Here is an 11344-nt window from a genome sequence, read left to right on the forward strand (position 1 = left end):
ACTGAAAATTCTAAAAGCAATAGTTCTCTGACATAGGCTGTCTTAGAATTTAGTTTAAATTAGTAAAAATATGCGAACTTTGCTAATAATACTCACAAAAGCATATAATGGTTCTTATGCAACAGATTTTTTTTTTTTTAATTTTGCTCACATGATTACCTGCCAGGTGAACAATTGGACAGGTTGTCTTTCTCAGGAGTCATTCATGCTCTCAGATAGATGGGGTACCTTGTGGGATACCATCCCATCAAATAGAAGGGAAATGGTACATTGAGAAGAATGTGGGATGGGTTTTCATGAACCAGTCTTGGTAGTAGGTGCATATCATTTCTGCTTCCCTTCTGTTGAGTAACATTCAGTCACATGGCCACACTTAAGTACAAGAGAGGCAGAAAAACCTAGTTTGGCTCTGTGTCCAGGAAGAAGAGACACTCAGGGATTCGGATAAGCAGCTGGTTGTTTCTGCTACACCCACTCAAGTTCATTAATCTCCATTGCTGCAAGAAAGAAATATCTTATCCTTGGACATATATTAAGAAAGCTTTAGTCTTCTGAAAGGAGATCCAACTAGACGATTTCCTGGTTTTTAATTCAAGAAAGTAGACCTGACTTCTCTAAATGATATTAGAAATATTGATATCAAACATGTGCATCTTCAAATAGATGTAATTTACAACAAATTTTACAAAGTTTATAACTGCATTATTTTATGTTTGGAAAAAGTCATCACTTCTATCCCCATATAAGTCTTCTTCTATCACTTTCTTTAGGACATGACAATTTAGGATTAGATAAAAAAATTCAAGGTCTACAGAACTGGCTTGAGGTTTGGAGTTTCAAAACTCACCAGATTTCCTAGTGGGATATTTTCTTTTTTTTTCATTTGGGAAGAGTTATACTGAAAAACTGAGATGACTAGTTATACTGTCTCTGAGATGTAAATGAATGACGTGGTGAAATTGGAGGCTTCAGAAGATGTCACATTGTTTGATCTTGCATTATTTAAATCGATGACTTTCCTAATAGCAAATTATGACAAATTCACTTCTCCCATGCCCCTATCTTTTTCTGTCAGTTAATTTAATGATTTGGGAAATGAAGAAATACTAAAACTTAAAGAGTTGCTTCTAGAAGAACAGATAACCTGCTGCCCGCAAGGTGAGTTGAATCAGTGGGCATTTCTGAATACCACTTCGTCCCTGTTGTCAGCAAAGCGAGCTGCTCCAGTTGGGGCCTTCTCTCCTCTTGGTGTAATTCCTAGTAGTGACTGCCCAGTAGCTAGGGTTCTCAGTCCAGATCACCTTAAGAGGCCCTCTTCTTCTTTCCCGAGCTTCCTTCTGGTAGCTGCAATTGTGCATAACTCTTTAAAGAAGATTTCTTTAGTGGGGTGATCAGCTGTTTCAATTTGCTGGGGACTGGGGGGCCTCTCGGGGTATAAACACTGGGAAAATCACTGGCAAACTAGAATGAGTTGGTCCTTGCATAATCTTAAGGTTCTCTGGAGCTTCCAGGTAACAACAAGGGCACAAATTACACTTCGTTGTCCCTGAGCAATACTTTTGCTTGCTCTGAAGCAGTATGCCTCAGCTCACTTGCCATTGGTTCAGTAAGAAGTGATTCTCAAATTCTGGTCCACACCACCTGCAACAGAATGGGGCTGATTTTCAGAATGTAAATCCCAGGGGTCTACCACAAATCAACCCTCAAATATCAGCAGATGAGGCTTGGAATCCCACATTTCTAATAAGTAATCTGTGGTAAAATTTTAAGTACTAGAATTTGGGCTTTATTTGTTAAGGACTGCATTTATAGAGTGGCAAGAAACAGCTCCTTTTTCCATCTTCCTGCATCAAGTTTAGGTAAGTATAGTGTTTGGCAAAAGCCTCACACTTGTTTTTCAACGCACTTAACTTTATTTAAGAAATACAGGCAATTATGCAAATACAGCCACAATATATATTACATACCAGGGGTTTGTCAAACTCCTCCCCAGACAGGAATGTTTGGTATATAAATGGGACTCCAAATATCTTCATCTCAGTGCTCCCTCACTCCCCTCCCGGGGCAATCATCAGACTTTCCAAGCTCCCATCAGGCCCCTCTTTCTTTTGCATATTCCATAGCAGCCATTATGAAAATTCACTTTACTGAAATCATATCTATATCATCGTCAAATCCTTTTTAGAGAAAGCTGCATTTAAAAAAAAAATTCTGGTTATTTTCTTTGTCATTTCTTCCATCCCACGGTAGTTACCCCATTGAGAGCTCTCTGCCACCCTGGAATCCGAGCACGCTCGGATGATCAGTCTCACTCTGTGTCAGGCGCAGTATGTACAACTCTTCTGAGACATACACTTCTTTCACTGCTTTTAAGATGGGTAGTTTTTCTATGAGGAAAAAGAGGAAGCAATGCTAATAATTACCTCTGTCTCTAGATTTCAACGTCCTTCCTTAATTTCCAGGTATTAGCTAGGACTTTCCTTCACTGGACAACAGGCTTTCTCCCCACTTCATTTTTGTTTTATTCTAAGAAAAGCCTGTAGGAAGTTGACAGCCTGTTGTGGTCATAATAGATCTTTCCACTAGATGGCACTCCTAGGTTAACTTTGTTTTTGTTTTCATTAATGCAGGCTGTTGATTTTTACTTTGAACAAGAATAGAGAGCCATACTTTATGTTTCATGATTTACTCGCCTGATTACAAGGACTTAAATATTTCACTTTGCTTCAGAAATTTAGATGTGTGTTGTACTGTTGGATTTGAGATAATTATATTGTGATACATTGAGGGGCACATTATAATAGGATAACAGTAATAAGCGGGCTCCCCAACTATTCATTGCTGCAGACCAAAAAGTTGTACAGAACAAAGTGCCTCTTTCCACAAAAAGGGCTTTCCTGTGTCTCTCACTGGGACAACTCTGTTTTTACCTGCAGTCTAGCCTCATTTCTGATTCCTAATTATACAGCACAACTACTTTTCACTACATCTGGCTTGCTTTCATGACCTTCTCTACTTACACACACTAAGTTTTAATAATAACGCTGGCTATATTTTATATTTATTATTGCAGTTCATGACTAATTGAATAAAAAATAGATATATTTCCAGAAGAAAATGTGGCTAGGATTTTGGAGGAAGATATTTTATTTTAATGCCCTGTTCAAATTAGTAAAATGATAGTTAGCGGGTAGCGTAACTCACAGCTAGGAGATAGGGAAGCCTGAATAACTCATGACCCTGCATAATAACCACATATAAGTAGAATCCAAGGTATAAAAAGATAATAGGGGCATTTATTTTAAAACCTCTTAAGAAAATAGTGAAGATGTATGAAATGTATAAATAGAATTGTAACATAGAAGGACATCAAAACAAATTCACAATTTTACTCAGTTTTAATTAGATCATAGTGAAATTATGAGAATAATAATGATACAAGGGCTATCTAGAAAAGTAAAAAAGTCAGTGAGACTATTTGACCTAATTAAAGCAGCACTATTTGTGGCATTATTTAGATAATGGTAAATCCTAGGAAGCAGAAGCCCTTTTTAAAAAAATATTTGTTTCTTCTTTTGGATAATGCTGTAGACATTCTTCAGAACTGTCTACTTGTGTATCTTGAGCAAATAACTTAACCTCTATAAGTCTCATTTTTTCTCATCTGTAAAATTGTAATCACAACATTCAGTTTTGTAAGGCGTTGGTGAGGTTTCAATTATACAATGTTTGTAAAACTTGAGTAAAGCATGCAATGGATTATCAGAACATAATGTCTTTATTAGTGTGGTAGGATCTGAATTAGTGGGAAGCGTTAGTATTTTTGCAATTAGTTCTCTTTAAACAGATCTTTGTAAATAAACACATGCTAGATCGCTTTGCTTTTGTACTTTTTAACACCCTTAACAAGGAAAATAATTTTCTGTATACAATTTATATGAGAAAGTGCTTTATTTTCACATTTCTAGAGAGGAAAAAATGATGGCAGAGCTGGGGGTAAAGGCAAGACTGGGACGTCAAGTGAGGTTTTAATACCCTAAAATAATAAAGAGTAGTAAAAGAAGAGGGTTCAGAAATCAGAAATACACATTAGTAGCCTCCAGTGGTGGAAAAAAAATACACACTAGTGGCCTCCAGTGGTGGAAAAAAAATTGAAAAACTAGTTTAATATATTAATAAAGTGTGGGCTTACTCTTCAACCTACCTTATTCTCTGTCATGTATTAAATTTGTGGGAAAAAAAAACTTTGACAATAAAAATAAAATATATACAATAAAATGTATAAATTAAAAGCCATTCTAGAGTTTCGAGTTGTTTAATGACCAAACGTCTTCACCCTGTTTCATTCTGTTGTCTTTGAATATTAACCGTCAATCTCAAAGGTACTAAAACTAGACAATTTTTCTTTTAGTGTTTTTTTAATTGGATGAGTTTTTCCACTTTATACAAGCCTTTTGAATACATATGCATAGTCTGAAGCAGCTTTGTAGATTTCTGTCATTGATAAAGAGCCCTGCTATCAGAAAATAAAAATGAATCAATTGTTTGTTGATATTCTCTCCAATACACTATTTTTTTTTTTAAGCTTTAAAATACTAGGATTTAGCAAGTATATTTGGGAAAATGGCTTGTTGAAAATTTTCTTCTTTGCCAGAGGGAAGCTTTAGTTGAGTTGAAAGGTAGATTTATATTATCACTTCAGAAAGACTGCTTATAGAGTGTCTCAAATAACAAACTAAAGTATTACTATGAAGTGTGGACACATGAATAGCACAGATGTTGCAGTGATATGAACTTGTTTCCCTTTTAATTTCTGACCACTTTTATGTCTTACAATAGCTTTCTGAATTCCCACCATTCCTAAAACCAGGCAACCTGATACAATCTGTAACTTTAATAAGAATAGTAGGCGGTATCCAAGCCTCTTGGATCTCTGCTTTGAGGCTAAAAATGCCCCTCCATCTCTGTGTGCTGTGTGCCTCCTCTGCATTCAGGTCCCTCTGTCCCAGAGCTTCACCTCTGTGAAAGAGTGAGATGGGTGATGGGGATCTAAGTCTCTGAAGAGGTCCTGAAGTCCTGTTACTGCCCCAACAGAAAAGATGAAATACTGCCATTTGAGACAATGTGGATGGATCTTAAGATAGTTATGCTGAGTGAAATAAGTCAGATGGAAAAAGTTGAAAATCATATGATTTCACTCATACATAAGATGTTAAGCCTGAAGCAACAAACAAACATGACGAACACACAGAGACTCATGGACATGGACTGTGGATTAGTGGTTACCAGAGGGAAGGAGGGGAAGAAGGAGATAGATGGGGGTAAAGAGGTCAAATAATGGTAAGGTCAGAATCAAGACTCTTTGCATGGTCCCTGAGGCCTCTGAATTAACTTAATATATGCTCTGGCGTTTCAGAGGGAGGGAAAAAGAGAGAATGCACCGGTTAGGAACAATAGATTGAAGAGAAAGTTAAGCCAGGTGTTTCACTAGGCTTTCCGAGAGGCCCTAAACGCTCAGCTTACATAGTAAAAAGGTTTCTCATAACAGATAGGTGTGTGTCAATGTATCATGTCCATGGAATATCCAATAGAATTCCATGATGCTTTTGGGATATTCCTCTGAAAACTATAGTAATATATTGCAAAAAGCCCTATCATGTAGTCCCATCCCATCATTTACAATCTGCTTATTGGGTAAGCTGTTTTTTTCCTTGAGCCTCAATACTTCTCTCTCCTTGCCTCATTAATAAAATGCGGATAATAATAGTATGGATTTCAAACTACTATTTTATAGATTAAAATGAAATAACAACTAGAGTGTACTTAGTCTAATACCTGACACATGGTAAATAATAAATGTTGGTTCTTATTATTTTTCATAATTTTATAGTATAACGATTTGAAAAAACTTCTCCATGTTCTTTCTTGTCTTATCTTTACAAATTATCATGAAATATAGCCATTGTTAGAGCCCATTTTACGCATGAAAGAAATGAATCAGAAAAAGTGTTTCACAGCAATAAAATAACTGAAGTTCAATTCCAAACCAAAAAAAAAAAAAGATGAACAGGTTTTAATAATGATACAGTAAAAAATAAAAAAGTACAATTTTTCTTTATTTTACAGTACTTGCATTCAGGAAAAGCCAATGGGTATTAAAAACCATTAAATGTATTTTTATTTATAAAGTAAAATTGAGTTCATATAGGTGACATACTAATTTATAACAATCTTAGCATAAGACTACTAGGTTTCTCATTAATTTTCTGAGTTGGAGATTTCTCCTTTAACAATCCGATGCTTTGTAATATTGGGGAAAGGGGAGTGGAACAGACATGAGAATGAAGACAACTAAAGAGTGTCCCAGCTCCTAGTACTCTCATCATTACGGCTCTCAAGTCCAAACTTTGTTTCTCACTTGGTAACGCAGACTGGCACCTTTCAGCAGCTCCTGGTCTGAAACAAAGATGTTTCTTAGGTCAAGTTCACATCCTTGAACATTATTTGTACTTCTTAAGAGCTAAATACATTATACATAATATATAAGTAGTAGTATTTTACTATTCCAATATCAGTAAGCTACCCAAATTAAATATTCTTTAGAGAATGGAATGAAGATTGTTGCTAGCCCCAAACATATCTATCCTCAATAGAGAGATTGTTTCGTATAGCAGCTTAGAATCAGACAAATCTGTTTTCAGATCTTAACTTTGTAAAATACTGAATGTTCATTATATTACTAAGTCACTCTGAAGTTTCCTATCTGTACTTCATGGGGCTGTCAAAGGATTAAACTAAGCTTAATTAGTGGGAGCTAATTTTATGAGTTTATCCTATTCTCATATAAAATGTCCCAGGAAAAGAAATAGAAAAACTCAAAGAGGATGTGATAATAGGAAACACAAATCAGAAGGAACAGTTGTAAGGTTTCCTGGGAGAGAAGAAAGAGTGAATATCAAACTGATGAAGAGATGGTAAATTAAGACCTAACTCCACTCTCAAAATTAATAATTTATTTTTGTATTTGTCCCTGTAAGAAATGACTAGATCTGTTGTAGCTTATGTGAAGAAGAGAAGTGGGAGGTCATTGTTCTTGTCATTTACTGTGTAGATTTGATATGTATTCTTTTTTTTTTTTTTTTAACATAATGGGTTTTAAAAGAATAAGGTTAATTGGGAATACTTTTTTTGTTAGATCGACATCGTTGTGGATGTGGTAACATCCTGCAGTATCTAGTTAATCTGCTTAAATTTCACAATTTAAAGTTGGCATTGACGGAAAAAGATATTATAGAAATAGAAAACTAAAATCTCATGATGTAAAAATAAACATATTGACATACATACTTGCATTCAGAAAAAATTGTATAAACCAAGAATTACTTCTACTCTAACAATAATAATCCTGCCCAAAATTACAATTTGTGCTTATTAGAAAGAGAACTTTTTATTTATTTTAAACATTTTTTTAAATTCCTACTTTAGTGTAGGTCTTGTGCTAAGTGCTGAGAATCCACTGGTAAATAAGTTACAATACTTGACTTCAGGGAGGTACCATTCAATGCTAAATATATTCTGTTTAGAAACAAAACAAGATAGATTTTTACATGGAGTTCACTCACATAGGCATATTTTATTCTGCTTTTCCTATTTTGCTTTTTGCAGTATATACCATTCATAGGATGACTAAACATAAAATTTCTTTAATTATTATTAAAAAGGAAAAATGAACAACTCATAAAAAAAGAAATAATTTAAGGTGTTTTACATAAGTTTTTTGTTGTTGTTTTGTTTTGTTTCAGAATTAGAAAGTAAAACTGTCAAGTAATGTTTGGTGCAGTGATTTCCAAGATGAAATTGGCACAGCAGTCTACCAATTTCTTATGGATCACAGTATGAAATAATTTCTAAAGTTATGAGAAAATTTTAGACTGTCAAACATCCTTTTTGGAGATTCCTGTTTTTAAGTGTTAGAATATCATACTGTAATGACTTACAATAAACGAACTCTGAGGTATTTTGCTTAAACTTTATTCTGATGCTTGGAACAAATGAGTCACTCCAGTGATATAATTTAAGCCCTTGACATAAAAATGAAGAATGATTTTATTTCTCACCTCAGAACTCACAGTAGTCACTCTCTCACCCTCAGTTCCAAACCAGAGTAGAAAGTTAGATGCAACATAATTTCTAAGAGATTTGAAATTTTCAGCTGACTAGTTTTTAAATGGCAAATTTAATTTTACCCTTCACTTGAATTCTGAAAGGATTTCATATTGAATAATACATGGAGAACTTAATTGGAAATATACTAGAAACCATATCTTTGTTCACACCGAACTTTTTAGATATTTGTTTCATTCTTTAATTTAAACAGAAACAGTGGTTCAGGAAATATCTAAGAGATATATATGCTAACTACAAGAGATCATAACAAACAAATTAAAAATCAGCTAACTAAGTGAATAAAGTCTCAAATTTAGTAACTAATGTTTAAATACTTGATCTGGTCATTTTTATAAAATATAGGAAAAATATTATCATACGGAAAGTTGAATTTTACTTCCTAACTATATATGCTTTAGTGAATATGCACACACATTCACACACATATACACACACAAACACAAAGGTATTTAAAATACATGAGAAAATATGAAATAGTTTTTAGTAATAATTTTTTAAATAGGAAATACAAGTCTTTGACATATTTCTAACTGTACCACTAGATGGTGCTCTTTATTTGAAATTCTCTATCTTTTAACCTAAAGAACTACTTGCAGAAAGAAAATGTATATTCTTCTATTACATATTCCTTTAAAAGTATATAAAAATATTAAACTTTAAAATATAAAATATATATTTAATAAAATTTTCTTACAGTAGACTAATCTATCCAGAAGTGAGATTACATATGATTATTTGAACACTAATGAATTTCAGAAAATTTTCAATTGCTCTTGAATGAAAAATGTGGATCAACCCTCAAAAATATAGTCTGAAAATTTGGTTTCCACACAGCGTGTCTCTTACCAATTCACAGATAATACTGTCATGGTTTTTCAGAATGCATAATTCTATTCTTAGAAAAATACACTCTAAAAATTACAAATTGCAATGACATACTGTAAAAAGATGGGTGAGGATGTTTTATGGAGACTTCTGTTAAGAGCATAAGAAGGCGATCAGCACAATTACAGACAAAAGGACACCATGTTTTCAAGAACCGAGCAGCCTATTAGAGACACACACGTTGATCTTTGTTCCTAGTAATTTGAATAAACTTACTGCATTTATGATATGATCAAGAGATAAAAATGTAACTTAATAGAAAGAAGTAATAAATGAAATTGGACTCTGTGGTCAGGATGCCAATACTGAGCAAGCCTACCCTAATTCAAAAAATGCCTATGAATCAGAGAGTTACCTTCACTGGCTCAGTCACAAAATGATTCCAAGCCTGTAACAAATTTACAGCCCAGCAGAAAATAAAATAAAATAAAATGAATTCTTGTCTAGTTAACCATTTATTTAACTATTCATCCATCCCAGCAATGGTATCATTGAGGGCTTAGTGTGGAGAAGGCACTACGCTAGTTCATTAAAACTGACAAGTATTATTCATTATAAATTCTACTCAGAAGTAAGAGTAGATTCTGATGAAATAGAGGAGAGGTTAACAAAAGATGCCCAGACTGGCAGTAAAATGCTTTACAAAGAAGTGGGTATTAAAAGAGGGTCTCAGTCTACCGCCATGCTACCCTGAACAAGCCGGAGCCGGTCTGATCTCGGAAGCTAAGCAGGGTCCGGCCTGATTAGTACTTGGATGGGAGACCACCTAGGAAGACTAGGTGCCGCAGGCGTCCAAGGGTTGCCTCACCTAAAAAATATATAAATAAATAAATAAATAAATAAATAGATAAATAAATAAATAAATAAATAACAGGTTCTGGAAGCATATTTAGAGATATTAGCGATAACGAAGGTATTTTAAAAAAGTGAGGAGCAAAATTGGATTATATTGAATTGAATATGGATATACAGATAAGTGAGATTTAATAAAGCGAGATTTGAAAACAAAATGTCTGACTTAATCATCGTGTCATCACTACTGAAATTCCAGACTGGAGGTAACTACGTAGAAAATGGTGACTGTTCTGAGAGGGGAATATATTCCTCACGAGTGCTAGAGGCTATAAACTCTAAATCTGAGATACTTTTCTTAGAAAACCGCAAATGTCTAAGTCTTTTATTTTTACGAACTTCTACGATATGTTCAATGATAAGATAGGAAGAGAGAAAATTAAAAATGTACTTCATGAAAATTCTTTGGGCCCACCATGGCGCATCTCCACATAGGGTGAGTTGAGGTGAGGGGGAACGGGGGAATGTAAAGGCAGTCAGCAGGCAAGTGGGTGGGCATTTATTTATTTATTTATTTTGACTCTGGGAACCCAGCACAGAGAGCAACAGGGTTGAGGACAGCTCTGCTAGTCTCTTGTCATACAGAACATTGTGATGATTTAATTTAAAAATCTTGAGCTCACCCATCCAGGATGTCGTTTCTCCTGTTTATTGATGATGAAAAATACTGGATTAGAGGCTCTGGTGGCAGAGATGAGTTGAGCCTGGTGCTCCTCAAGCGTACAAGGAAGATACTGTGTTCTCCCAATGCATTTAGAGGAGGCTTTTGACATAGAGATGGGGTTTCTTAATTCCTGGATGATGATGGAAAGTCTAGATAAGATGGAGATTTGGGAAAAGAAAGTAGAAAAAAACAATAAGAAGGGAAATGATAGAAAGCAGATGCTGGCCGAGGTTGATTTTGTCTAAACATGCTCTGCGTAGAGTCTGGTACTAAAGTCTAATAAAAAATTTGGTATATGCAGCTCTAGAACCGGTGCTCTTTTCATTATTACACTTAAGTGAGAAAAACAGGTAATTACAGCTATAAGAAAGGAAGAGAAGAATAAAGATAAATGTTTTATATTTTATATTGACAGAAAAGCTGGTTATGTTAGCATTTAAATTGGAACAAAATGATTCAGGATATAACTTGAACTCATTTCCTTCATCCCATGGATGTCTTCTAAGTATTTGTTAAGTTGTCCTACACATTTTCTAGGGACTAATCTTCATCTATTATCCAGTTTTCATTGGGGTACTGTAGTAGACTTTTTTAAGGATTCTAGGATGGCCATGATTGCTTTTGCTTGAAGTATTTAACCTTCTATGTGCTGTCCTAGGAGGACAAAACATAAACTTCCATTATTCCTTTGTCTGTGTTAATTCCTCAAACACTATTCTCAAGTAGAAATCACTCACTTCTGGCATCTTGATAAGT

The 11344-nt window shown here is 34.4% G+C and overlaps 1 pseudogene; it reads left to right on the top strand.

The window, feature by feature from the left end:
• The first annotated feature begins 9744 nt into the window (after positions 1-9744).
• LOC112472499 lies at positions 9745-9863 on the top strand (annotated as a pseudogene).
• Positions 9864-11344: the final 1481 nt, after the last annotated feature.

Source organism: Pteropus alecto, unplaced genomic scaffold, assembly GCF_000325575.1.
Source record: "Pteropus alecto unplaced genomic scaffold, ASM32557v1 scaffold76, whole genome shotgun sequence".
Lineage (NCBI taxonomy): Eukaryota > Metazoa > Chordata > Mammalia > Chiroptera > Pteropodidae > Pteropus > Pteropus alecto.